This window comes from Aptenodytes patagonicus, chromosome 2 (assembly GCF_965638725.1).
Source record: "Aptenodytes patagonicus chromosome 2, bAptPat1.pri.cur, whole genome shotgun sequence".
NCBI lineage: Eukaryota > Metazoa > Chordata > Aves > Sphenisciformes > Spheniscidae > Aptenodytes > Aptenodytes patagonicus.
Window position 1 is genome coordinate 106,579,928 of NC_134950.1, and position 13,442 is coordinate 106,593,369.

The following is a 13,442-nucleotide window of genomic DNA, read 5'->3' on the forward strand; positions in this document are numbered from 1 at the left end:
GGGCAAGCCGCCATGTGCAGCTGGTACAGCTTTACCGAGATAGGTGCAAGACTGACAAGAATCCTCCCTGGAACAACACCTCCCACAGACATCACTACTTTTCACTCCAAGGGCAAAATGCGCTTCACTCTTGCCTTTGCCAGTACCAATGAGTGCAGGGTGCATACCCATTTCTACATCCATCAGAACAAAACGCTATACCACAAAACACGATATCCTCTCTTGACAGAATGAGAGAAAGAGCAAACCAACCATGCCATTTGCTTGGCACATTAACAGCATACCGCTGGAAGATATGTAGCTATCTTGTTGATGAATAATAAAATATACAACCCCATTACCATTGACTGTATAGCAAAATAACAACGTAATTTTGAATAATAAGAACTCTGAAATAACTGTTCATTAGCAGGTGCTGTTTATGTCTTCCTTTCTTAAAAGCACTTGAAGTTAAAAATACCGACCTCAGACCAACTGGATTCTGTTAATTATCAAGATGAACCATCATTCTAACAGCCCAAATATGTGCAACACACTGGCACATGACTAGAAGATTTCTGTTGCTGCCTCCTCAGCAGAAGTACAGAATGCTACAAAAAAGTTCTACTGTTAACTCAGGCAAGGAAGACATTGACCTCCGCTGACTAACACTAACAACAAGATCAGTGAAATGGGAATAAATCTGTACAGGCACTTAGCTGCCTAAGGATACATATACATGCCAAATAATAGTTTCATTTTCTGCATCTTTTCACACCTTCGTATCATTATCAGTCTGGCCCTCACTCTTTATTAACTAGTCTCCCCTTTTTAATACTTGGCAAACCCATGCCTCAAGATAACTACTGACTGCATCCAGCTGAATCATTTTACTTTACCACACAAAGAGGAAGGCAAAACTGGCCAGGAACATACCCAACCTGTAGCTTTGTCAGCCATCACCCAGAACTGAATTAAATAATCTGTGGCAAAGCCACTGTCAATGTAACATTGACCTTCAGTATTTTATGGTAGTGGCTCCTCAGCCTCAGAATTCAGGGACACAAGACTAAATAAAAGGTAGACCCAGTGCTGGCACAGCCCACACAGCATGTGAGCATCACACATTTCTTAAGCTTTGTGAAGGCTTTCCTTTGTGGAGATGAAGGAAGAGCAAAACAGAATGAAGCAGAAAAAAGAAGGCACAAGGCAACCACAACCACAAAGGCAGGAAAAACATTATCCATTTTAATTTATCTCTACTGCATTTTCTGGAGAGGAGCAGAGTCAACGAGAACCTCTGACAAGGTAGAAGGAGTAAGAGACACCCAAAACTTCCATTCCTTTTACTTTGCCTGACCTACATCTGCATAACATAAAATAGCAAGAGGCGTAACAGAGTAAATTCACACTAATTTTGCCAGCTTCATGAGCGATACCAAGCAAATGACCTGACCCAACACAACAAATCTGACACTACGCAACTGTTATATTAGCAAGAGATGCTCTCTGGGACAGAGGCATTTGGGCTTACAATGGGGACAGAATAATGAACAGCAGAGGAAAAGCGGATGTAGAGAAAGTTAAAGTTGCTGAGGTTACAGGCCATTTAAAAAAGCAACCTCCACTCTGGAAAAGGAGAGCTACTGATGGCTTTTGAGTAAGACGTAACTGCTACTTTTATCAGATTATTTCTTTAAACCTTGATTCTGAGATGTTCTTACACAGCCTTTAGTTTCTTCATGGACACCTAAAGCATTGGCTTTCAACCGTTAAAAAGGCAAGTGTTTCATTTTAATTCAGAGCTCTCACATTCAAACATGCTGGGTGGAAAACTGGCATTTACTTTCCAGCAACGGTCATTCAACTTTGATAGAGTGTTCAACAGATACTGTCTCAGACCAATACCTGAAAACTAGCAACTGGTGGCAGCCATAGGCAAGAACACATGAAGCACACTCTTCCAGACAGTTCCAGCCCTAGAAGAGACCCTCTTGGCTCTCAAGATAGCTATATAGTCATTACACCTCGAATCCTGGACTCGACAGCGTTAGTCTGGATCTGGTTGCCGTGCTGCCTTGGGCACGCAGGACCCTTGGACCCCCACTCATTAAACCCTCCCACCAGCTGTCACGGCTGCCCTGCATACACTGTGTTTCCCCTCCTGCGTTCTCCACATGCTCAAGGATCGTTTTTAAAATACCCATCTCTGTACACCAAATCCTTATCTCCCCAAGTTCATTTTCATAATAGAAATGAAAGAACTAAATCTACATGGGGGTGTGGAAGTTTCAGAAGTTCATGGAACAAAAAAAGTCAACATTCACACAGCTATCATGAGGCCAGCTACAAAATCCACGGACCCATGCAAACACTTAAACACACAATTACCTCCTGCTACGCCAGCTGTTCATGTGCATATTCAGTACTGCTGCGCTGAAGTCCATTTCCATTCACGTAAGTACTAATATCCCTGAACCTAGTATTAGGCAGCCAAGAAATCTGGTAATGATGATAATTTACCCATCATCTTTTGTCTGAAAATCTTAAGTATGATTTCTATTATAAAAACATACACAGATGAGAAAACTATTGTGTGAAACAGGACTTTAGCTGAAGCAGGAGAGTTAATTACTAGCACAGGAAAGAGACTGAGATTCTCTTTTGTTCAAAACTATCTTAATGCTATATAGTCTCCATTTCACTATACTAGGTTATGAGTAAGTTCTCATTTCTGGTATAAATTTTGCTTGGTAATGTTTTCCTGAAAGAAGGAAAGACAAAATGAGATAAGAACAATTATAACCTTGGTAATAGCCTTACAGAAAAATATCTGAATTATCTTAAAACCAACCCAATACATAATCACTAATTACTCTACTTAACAGATGTATTTTCAAAATGCAGAAGTCTATTTTAGGACACTACACATCACCAAACTCTGTATTACCAACTACGTCCAGGAAGAAGTAAAAGAATGACTGAACTAAAAAAAAAAAAAAAAAAAAAGGTAGAGAACGGCATAGCTGACCGTTCATACGGGTCGTAGCTTCTCTGGCCCCTACTTGAACTGCTAAACTGTTTTGCCACATGATTGCTTCTTTTTAACCAAGGCTGAAGCTTATCTTCTCTGACAAATGTTTTCAAAAATTCAGAGGGAAAAAAAAAAATCACATACCCATCACTTCAAGGTTTGGAAATAAACTGTGACTCATTTTTCCAAGTGTCTCCTTTCTCAAGGGGGTCCAAACACATTAGTTCTGTAATAGGAGCTATATACATTCTAAGAAAATAATGTTAGTTGTGCCGAGTACTGTGACAGGTATATGCAAAAAAGCCTTTTAAATACTTAAAAACAAAAGGGAGCTGTCCCTTAAAAAAAAAAAAAAGAGGAGTTTTAAAAACAGAACAAAATCCACATGTGCGTGCAGACCAGTCCTGTCCCCATCCATACAGAGCGATCTGCAGCAGAGGGGGGAGGCAGATATAGCCACAACTGTCCCAAGAAGATAGCCAGAGGACACCAATCAGTGCCCTGGGCCATTTCATCTGAGGTGCAGAACTGAACAAAGTTATAAATATTATTGCAAACATTATTCACATTTGAAGAAAATTATGACTAATAAAGACAAGATTGGGAATTTTGCCCCCTCCCCCAGCAAACACCACCCCTTTTCTTTAAAAGGACAAACCAAGAAATCCCACTGCACCACAATTTATTTCTATCAAATGTCTTAAAATCTGTCCCAGTTATCTGGATGCATATCTTTCTACTCCCTGAAATGGAAAGGCACTGCTTGCACAGTTCACTCCATTCACTAGCTCCCCATCCTGCCCAGAGAGAAATTCATGACACGAGTTTGTAACCATACTCAGTTGATGCAGTTCAAATGGTAACTCCCAGTCACTAACATCCTGGATTGATCTGAACTGGCATTACTGCAGCGAAAGGTACCATATCTTATTACCCATGCCTGAGCTCTTTAATCCACTCAGTGAGTTGCATTTTAAACATGTTAATCCATTGATAGATGAGAGGTTTATGTTGGAAAATCCTATTGATGCTGGGGGAAGGAGCAGCTCAGTGGGTTCTTTGTGCATTGACTGCAGAAAAGTCTACACAGCTTGAGGGTGAAGAAAGATGAGATTAAAAATCCTCCTCTGGGAGGCACATTGCATGTCAGATACAAAAAATGTAAAGCAGGCACGGACAGCATTGCAAATAACCATGGTTAGCACTAGTCAGGCCAAAATGCAAGTAGAAAATTCAAGATTCTGGTGTGGGATAGATGCCAAGTGACACAAGAAGAGTCCACAGTATCAACTTTCACTTAAGGACGACACAGAGGTCCGAACAGTTACATTATTTTTAGTCAAGAAGCATTTATACCAAGTCAGCTACCATGTTAGTTCCTTTTGGGAAAGTGAAGCAAAGACTTTGACATCCTAAAAATTATTTACTGTAGCTCCCGATTCCTCTTGCTAGTTGCATCTCATTTTGTGCCTTGAACTTTCTAATTCTGTACCTACATCCTTGCACTATATTCACTTACACTTGTCTTTAGTCATTTGACCCAGTTCCCACTTTTTGTTTGGTTCCTTCTTGCAACTGAGGTCAATGAAGAGCTTGCAATTTACATTCCCTGTCTTTGCGAGGTGGGAGAGTTTGCATTTGAGCCCTTTGTATACCTTCACCAAGGAAATGAACTCTTTCCTTCTTATGAAGGCTACTGGTTTTATTTTACTGCGCTCCCTCCCACTCCTTGTAAACACCATCAATTCATAGCCATTCACCCAAACTGCCTCCCATAATCAAACCCTTGACCTCCTATATGAAAAACACTGCTCACTAACTCAATTCTAAGAGCATGCTGGACAGTCTCTACTCCTGAGTGCCTTTCTAAACAGATGCCTGGGTAGTTAATCCTCCTCCCCCTGGGTTACAGCTAAATCTTGTGCTTTGGGAGACTGCTGTTCAAAGAATCTCCGATTTCCATCATCTAACTCTGGACCACAGTGCCTGCCCACCTGGCCTGACTGTTCCTGTCACAGCCTACTTCTGCACACGATAAAAGGAGTCCAGCCCGAGCAGTCAGATGTCCAACACCTCCCTTAACAACACTGGAATCCAAAACCTGAGGGTTTAGATGCTGTGAAAGAGCCTGATAATGGTAATTCAGCCAACCTGGAACAGTTACAAAATGCAGTTGTGGCTGGAAATTATTTCAGGTTATTATCCATGATCTGTTTACTGTAAAATGTGCACGCAGTTCGAGGATGCAGGAGCTGGAACCTACAACTCTCTGCCCTGCCTGTGGGTCTTAACCACTGGGCTACGGTGCGGCAGGCTCCCCCTCACTTGTTCTTTTGCTTGTCTCAAGAAGACTGTGGTCTCTGCTGTAAAAGGGGTTCAGCTCTCAGCAGTAGGCAAATATGATGCCCCTCCTCATCCCAGCCTGGCAACAAGGGCAACTCTTTGGACAGCTGGAAGACGCAGACTTGTATCCCCAGGCTGACAAGAGAAACGAACTGACCTCTCACATCTTGAGTGCTCTAAGCTACGCACAGGCACTGCACTCAGCAGCAGCATCTTAAAATAAATAAATTTTGCCACATCCTCTGAAGAGGACTTGGGAGGCACCTGCTGCAGGAGGTGGGGCCCGGGCAGTGGATTCTGAAAAGGAGACTTTTACACTTGCAGTCCTCCAGCTGCAGCAAATCTTCAGGCATTTGCCTCAGGCCTTATCTGTCTCCCTGACAATCCTGATTTCAGATGCCTCATCTCAAGACAGCAGAAGGATTACAGAGAAGCACGCTGGCTAGCACTCCCCACCTTGCTCATTCTGAGCAGCTCCCAGCCAGCAGGTGGGTTTCTCCAATCCTCTGTTCTGAAATTCCTGCGTACCCCACAAGGCACCCAGGAAATAACGGGGGTGACAAGAGCAGGAAGGCTCTGCATGACTGTTACTGGGCAATCCATAACTTCTTCTCTCACTCTCATCAACTACATTTCCAGCTAGGCACTTTCTTCTTTCCTTCCAGAAACAAGGAAGGAAGCAGCATTAGAGACAGACAGTGAGAACTGATACATTTAGATTTTCTTTATTCCTTTTTTAAGAAGTGATAGAAACCTGCAAAATGCTGTCTGAAGCCAGCATTTCTTTTACACTCACTGGGACTGAAAAGAGACTTGTTATGTTTCACTCATGGTACCAAAGAGAAGAAATGAGAGCTTAGCACCAAAAACGTCTGGCTCTGATCCAAACCGCTCTCCTTTTAGAAAAAAATTAAGGAATCCATCATCTTGCATAGTCTCTATAAAGATGCTAATATCACCATTCTCCGTCTCCATTCCTTCAGGCCTGTGACCTAGGAATTTCTGCATCTCTGTGTACTTTTAAGTACAGCCCTGTCACCACAGTACCAGAGCATCTCTCCATGTGCCTTTACCTTACAACGTTACTGTCTACAGGCTATTGTCATCTGGCCTTCACACTGGATAGTACCCAAACACTGTCACTTCCTCCTCTCTAGCACGTCTAAGATGGGAGCAAAATATTCCAGAGGGTCTTGAACCTTCTGAAAATATCTCCCCAGCCTATACTAAACAAATTACTATCATTTAATGAAATCCATTTTTGACATCCTTTGGCTCATACAGTGCCTTTCCTTGGCCACATCTAGACTGATGTCAGAGTTTCAATAGAGCCAATCCTCTTAGTATTTGACTCTCCTTAAAGCCCCAGCACAAAGTCCTTTAGTTAATGAAAAGTAACCAGTAGATTTTCATGTGAGAGGGGAAAAATGTCAAATCTTAATTGCAAAGAAAAAGGCTGAAAGCCTGATCCAAATAAACTTTGAAGATTCATACAAAGAACCTTTGTTTTTAAAAGTTCACTGGAGGTTTTGGTACTTGGTGGAGGACTGTTAACACCTGAGATGAGAAGCTCAAGTCTGATGAAACCTCCTCTACATCAACATTATCGCTGTCCCCTCAGTCATCTCTCCTGTAGTTTGAAGGCAAGTACTTGCCTTGGTTTTCTTTGCCTCATTTTATGCGGTGTCACCAGCTTCTACAATCTCTTATGCTGGGTCTCTGTTTTGTCACATCAAGTTCACGTTTTTTCCCCACCATCAGGGTTACTACCTACCTTTCTTCCTCCTTCTCAAAAAAATTATACATAAGTGGGCTGAAATGTTTCCAGCACTGTACCCCCCCTCAGGGCTTCTCACTCATCTTCCGAACTGTCCCCCAGCACAACATACGTCCAAGCATCAGCAACTGCTCTGCTCTTCCCCTCAGGTCCTATGAGGTCCACTCTACATCCTCACCAGAGGGAATTAGTAATTGCAAGGTTAAGAGACACATGTTAGTTACAACTACTTAAAAAAAAACACACACAAATGCTCTGGTATATATAAAAAAGTCAAACAATCCACACTCTATTTCATAACATCATGTCTTTTCCATTAATTTGCTACTTTCCTGATTTTATGCCCTTTTGTTTAAGGGAAACGTTTGAATACCACGTAGCACAGTGGTCTTGACCAGAGATAATTAGCAATAACAGCTATATTGACCATTTTGTGAACCTTAAAGAACAGCAATTAAAAAGTTACACTCGGTCTGAAAGTTTTACCCCTGCTAACAGCACACAGGACAAGTAAGAATGAAAACCTAAAACAAAATATTCATAACCTGGGCACCTCCATTGCAGCTGACAGCCTTTGCTGTGCTATCCGCAGTGTAATTTGCTTTGTACACAGCTTCAGTTCATGGGAGTCTCACAGTAAAGAGAAAAAAACATTTTAGAGAAAAATGCAGTTATATAAACCCACAAAATTAGGTTGACCTTTAACTCATCTTTGACATTTTCCATTGTCTTACAAAAGGATGCAGAATTGTTTACATCACTTGTGCTGCACTGTTACCAGCCCCTGTCAAAATTTTGTGTGTGTTTATATATATACACCTAAATATGCTTGTACACATATACATACCTCTTCCTCACAGCACAACTGCTACTGTTATAAGCATTAAAAAGAAAGCAAAATTATAAAAGCAAGCAGGGGAGAACAATTTTTTTGTGTTCTAATACAGAGGAAGTTTCAGCAAGTATGGCATCTGTGAACAAGGCTCCAACTGTTGGGCTCAGAGACTGCTGGTGAATGCCAGCTGAGCTGGGAAATCCACATGGAGCAGTACAGCTCAGCCCAGCCATCTCTGCACATTACTGCAGAACGAGTGTAACCAATTTTGGGTGTGCCAGAAGCAAACTCCTTCCCCTCTCCCCCCAAAAAAAGTCTGCAGAAGTGTACTCTGGACTAGTCTCTTCCAAAGCAAGGACATTTCTTGGAGTTCTCCAGAGAGCAGATGCTTTCAAGGCAATCTTGAGGGGGGTACACTTGCAAGCCCCTACCAGTTTACCTTGTGCAACATATGCCACCCAAACTCTGTTTTCTTCCCAAGTCCAGCTGAGAGAAAACACCAGGTCTGTACTCTTAGAGCAGGCCAGCAAGATTAGGAGAAGAAAAAAGACAGACAACCACCACCACAGATACATACCAATATGGCTATGAGGGCAAGGCACTTAACTTAAGCCTATCTTAATCAATTTAGTTACAGGTCTGTATCTCCTCTGTGAAGACTGGCCTCCTCAGTAACATCACTACTGAAATTATCTACTGTGTTACTGCCACTTTTGCCTGTTCAAATACAGAAGTCTCTCCTCTTTCTATTCCAATGTATTAACCGTTCTTATTAGTCACTGACTCCATGAGATTGTCTCAACAGCTGGCAAAAGCAGCTATTAGCTGACTTACAAGATGACTGATGAAGGAGAACAGCCTAATAACTAGGCAGAACATGGGGCTAGGAAAGCCACTGGAATGAGGTAGCTGTGGCCCAAAGGAATTGTGCTATGGAAAATAAGCTATGTATTTGAAAGGTGGAGTGAAAGCAGCATAAACAGCTTTAGAAACCACGTGAGACAGAGGGAGCATGGACTTCAGGAGGAAGTCCTCCTCTCAAGGAGCAGCATGTCCTCCTCTCAAGGCACAGCACGGGAGTGAAATGGGAAGCCCAGGGAACGCCACAGCAGAGTTTTGATGGCTCTGGGCGGCCAGTGGTTTGACTACAAACACTCCTGATTCTGCTCACCTCCTGTGCAAAGAGCATCAAAAATCCCAAAGCAAGTCAAAATAAAGAAATAAATCCCCCAACCCTTCACCTTCAAGCACAGCTCTGAAGTAAAGCCTTTGCTCCCAACTGCACTAATGATGGAGGTGGCAGATAAGAGCCAAGCTCACTCTTCTTTTGGCTAGATACGCCCTCCTATGCTAAGTATAGAAAGAGACTTCCTTTTCTGACAGCAAGCTAAGCTGGGATGATGAGAATGTCACAGCAAGAACGTGTAGTACCAAGTTACTATTTTTACAATCGTTTTAACAATATTTTACACTATCCTTAGCATGGTTTATCTAAGCTATCACCCACAGCCCTACCAGGCAGTACACAGAGGCCTCCAGACAAAAGACTAAAATGGACTAAGTTACACACTGCAGAGCTGGCAGCCTGAGCTCCAAATTCTTGTAGTTGGAGTTATAAACTTTCTGTGAAAACAGTTTATTTTGAATAATACCGAAACTTATTCTTTGAACTTTAAGTCTCAGAAGATATCAAGACTACTATAATATTAGAAACAATATGCACTTATCTACTCCTTCTCATTCAAAGACTGCAATTAAAGTTCTTCTAAATATTACAAAACCAAGCTGCGCATTAGCCCAGATGCAGGCTGCCTCAGATACCACCATGCCAGGGATTACAATGCCACGTTGCATGTATAACACAGCAAGTTACTCCCAGAAACTCTGGAAGTAACTGTCAGGTAATCTTCACCCCCCCCCTTTTGAACTGCAGATCTCTGGGGAAAATGCTAAATAGCCAGTAACTTGCCTAAAGATAAATGATCTCTCTCTTCTTCAGCCTTCTCTGAGCTTGATGTACCTGAGACCCTATCTCCTCTATTGTGAAGACACCACAAAAAGAAAGCATTTATGTGATTCTTTTTTTTTGTGATACTTAAGTCAGGCACGCATACATGCATGTGTAAGTATGTATACAACACAAAGCTAAACACTCTTCCTAAAAATATAAACTCTTCTCCTCATTTAGGATTTTCTGGGGGAAAGTTTAATCCTTGTTTCCTAGGTAACCCACCACCAGCCAAGACAAATTCTAGCCCCCAAATTGGCCCTACTAATTTAGCATCCAAACAGAATAATGCCTTGTGCAGCTACCTCCTTTGCTAAAATAATGTCATGTGGCCTGCTAAACATCTCTTGGCGATTGCCTCAGTTAACCTCAGAATGACCCATTTTAGCATCATCACAAGCATGTAGGAAATTGTAGGAAGCTTTCTGCTCTTTTTTTCACTTGCCTTTCTCCTCTGCCCAGTCCCTGCTACACACACAAAAATGTCAAGACATGTTTTAATTATCTGAACTGCATTACAAAGATGCTAATATCTCAAAATGACTGCACAATCTACTCCATTTCACAGGGCTTCCTTTCAAATATCTATTGTTGCTAAGAATAATAGGGTGGGCTGGTGAACAAGAATCCTATTTTGAAAAAAATAAATTGGTATTTCTGGATTTTTGTTCTATACTGGAACAAAAGAAAGACTTTGGAAAATCTGGGGGAGGATGAAGAGAGAGGCAAACGTACAGATGGGATCTGGGAAATAGGTTCAATTTTTTTTGTCTCTCATTTGAATTAAAGACCTTCTGCCTGGGTTTTTCCATGTCCTAAGGGAGCACCCAGTCATGAGGCTATTGCCCAGTCAGGTCAGGAAGTGTCTCCTCTCAGCATAAATTCTGCCCTTTCCAGACGAACAATTTTCATCAAATTCACTGAAATAATTTATGTGTGTGTTTGTGAAGATGTGACCATTCACCAATGACAACCCTTATCCCCAACAATCAATTCACAAATTTCTGGCCAGTAGTAGCAGAAAAATCTCAACTTAAAATTTCGCATTTGCAACCATAAACATCATTTAAGCATACTGACATTTGTAAAGTTGACTATGGAAATTCATGCACGTTTTTTAAAAAAATGTAGGTAGATGAAGCTGGAAACAATTTCAACCTCCATATGACTTTCTAGGGAAAGGATAAAAAAGGACTTCTGGTAGCAGAAGGTTTTCCAGAACCTACATACCTGCAGTGTTCTCTCACAACCTTTAAACCAAACCTCACTCTATTTACAACAAGAAGTCTGCACAGATCTAAATTACTGTATACGGTAACTGAACAGGAGGAATTTCCACACAAATGACTTTGTTGCATTAGCAGGAAGAATTTATAGGGAGGGAGACCAGTACAGAGTTTCACTTGAGTGCTTGCAGACTGCCTTACTGATTACAGCACTTGTAACTGGAGGAGCCAAGCTAGACAGAGCTACCCTGAAACAGAATTTCCCCTTCAACTTCCCAGCTGTTTAGTTTGACCACAGATAAATCCCTGCTTTGACATGAGCAGTGGTTGTTATGCAAGATGCACTTCTGAATACCGGAGTTTCTGAACACCTTGTGTCTGCAGCTTAATGCTCCATAGCCAACGTATCTTCAAGATCTGGAATGAAAGGTAATGGTAGTAGATTTAAGTAAGTTGCTCTGTCATGAAGAGTTTGGTGGTAACACAGGTGTGCATTCACAAATTGTTCACATTTCTCAGCAGAAGTTTAGGCCCTTCTCATCCCCCTCAAGCTACAGCAAGACAACTGAAGCATTTCTCACTGAAGCCACAAATCGTGGGTTTTTCTTTTTTTTTTCTTTTTTTTTAAGATTTTACATGGAAAAAAGAACAAGCCTGCATTTTAAGCCAGATCTGTTCCCTTATTTGGTTCAAAACATAATCCCACAAACCATTCTGTCAGTAGAACTGAGGGGACAAGAATGAGTGGGGGGAAAAAAGAAAAAAAGAGGATCAGGAATATCTTAGGCTGGCATTGCTGCCAAACATCCTGGCACCCAGTTGCTGCTGGAGGCAAAAGACTTCAGCTGTTACGCCCCTTTATAAGTATATTTAGTTTTAATAAGGACAACAAAAAAACTCCACACCGAAACAGGCAGAAGACAGTGCACTGGCAGTGTTCACCAGTGAGATGACTTTGCCACCACAGGGTACGGTCCTTTTTTTCCTGGCTAAGTGATGCATGGATGTGCCCTCCATTGCTGCGTCCCTTACACATCCCGTACTCAGGAGTGCAGGGGACGGGGAGAATGATGACAGGTGAACCATAAACAATGAGCTGCTGAACAACAGTCCTATCCACAAATTCCTCATTAAATTTCTGTGTTCTTCTGTGAAGAAATAGTAAACTTCTTCAAAGACTGAGCAGTTCTTTGACATCTACTGTACACAGAAATTTAATGAGGAACTTGTGGATAAGACTCTTTTAAGCCGTTTCGATATTAAGTTTGCTCTATTCCCTGAGTGCACAGTTACTTGTTCTTCTACTACAACCTACTCCCAACAGGGGGTGAAGAGAGGCACGAGGGAGTAAATAGTGTCTCTGAAGACACAGTAAAAAATTTAAGGCAAAAGAAATTTTCTGAAATAACTGCTCCTGGTTTTTACATGTCAAGGGGTGCAAAGACAAGAAAGGGCAGCAGTGTAAAACCTTAACGTAAGCAAGGAGTCATTCCAAGTTTTTGGTGGTTTGTATAAATGGACAAAAAAATGGGGGCGACAGGAAGCAGAGAATTTCAAGACCAGCAACCATTCTTTTCTAAGGCTGTACAAACTGGAAATAAGGAGGAGGAAAAAAAAAATTACCTAGCAACAACTGCACAGTTTGTGACATTTACAAAGCAACCTACTAAAAAGTCACTTTAAGTAAGGAGGGGATGGCAAAATTTTTATTATCATGAATATAAAGACAGACTTCAAATTTTAAAGATTAACTATGCACACATGCGCACACAAAAAATGCAGCAAGCTTGCAAAGGCTACTGAAGTGTATATAAAAACCAAAGCAGTCTATGTATTTCAGAAACAGCAGTATTGGTCCTGACTTTGAGGGGAAAAAAAATCCCGAAACTCATATACCTTAAGCAAAGAAACAGCAATGTTCTGAATATTTAAAAAGTTGCATCTCCCAAGTTTTCATCAGGCTTTTGAGTTGCAATGAGTAATAGTAAAGAAGACAGCTTTAAGCAGCTATTAAAAATAAAAAATGTTTCCCTGAAATACTCAGGATCTGTCTTCCTTTCACTAGTTTCTATGTCTCCATGGAATCATCGAGGATGAACAAGACCCATTTTTTTAAAATGTACAATGCAAGTAAAAATAAATCTGCCAGAGCTGAATTCTGGGGTTTGGATTTTTTCCCCTACCCATGGGAGGGAACATAGGATCCTGATGCAGTAGATGTAATGCATACTGATCACAGA

General features: G+C 41.4%; 1 protein-coding gene across 5 annotated transcripts in view; it reads right to left on the reverse strand.

Moving 5' to 3' along the window:
- Nucleotides 1–13,442, reverse strand: part of SLC66A2 (solute carrier family 66 member 2) — a 68,768-nt gene that overhangs the window by 24,371 nt on the left and 30,955 nt on the right. The window lies entirely within an intron of this gene.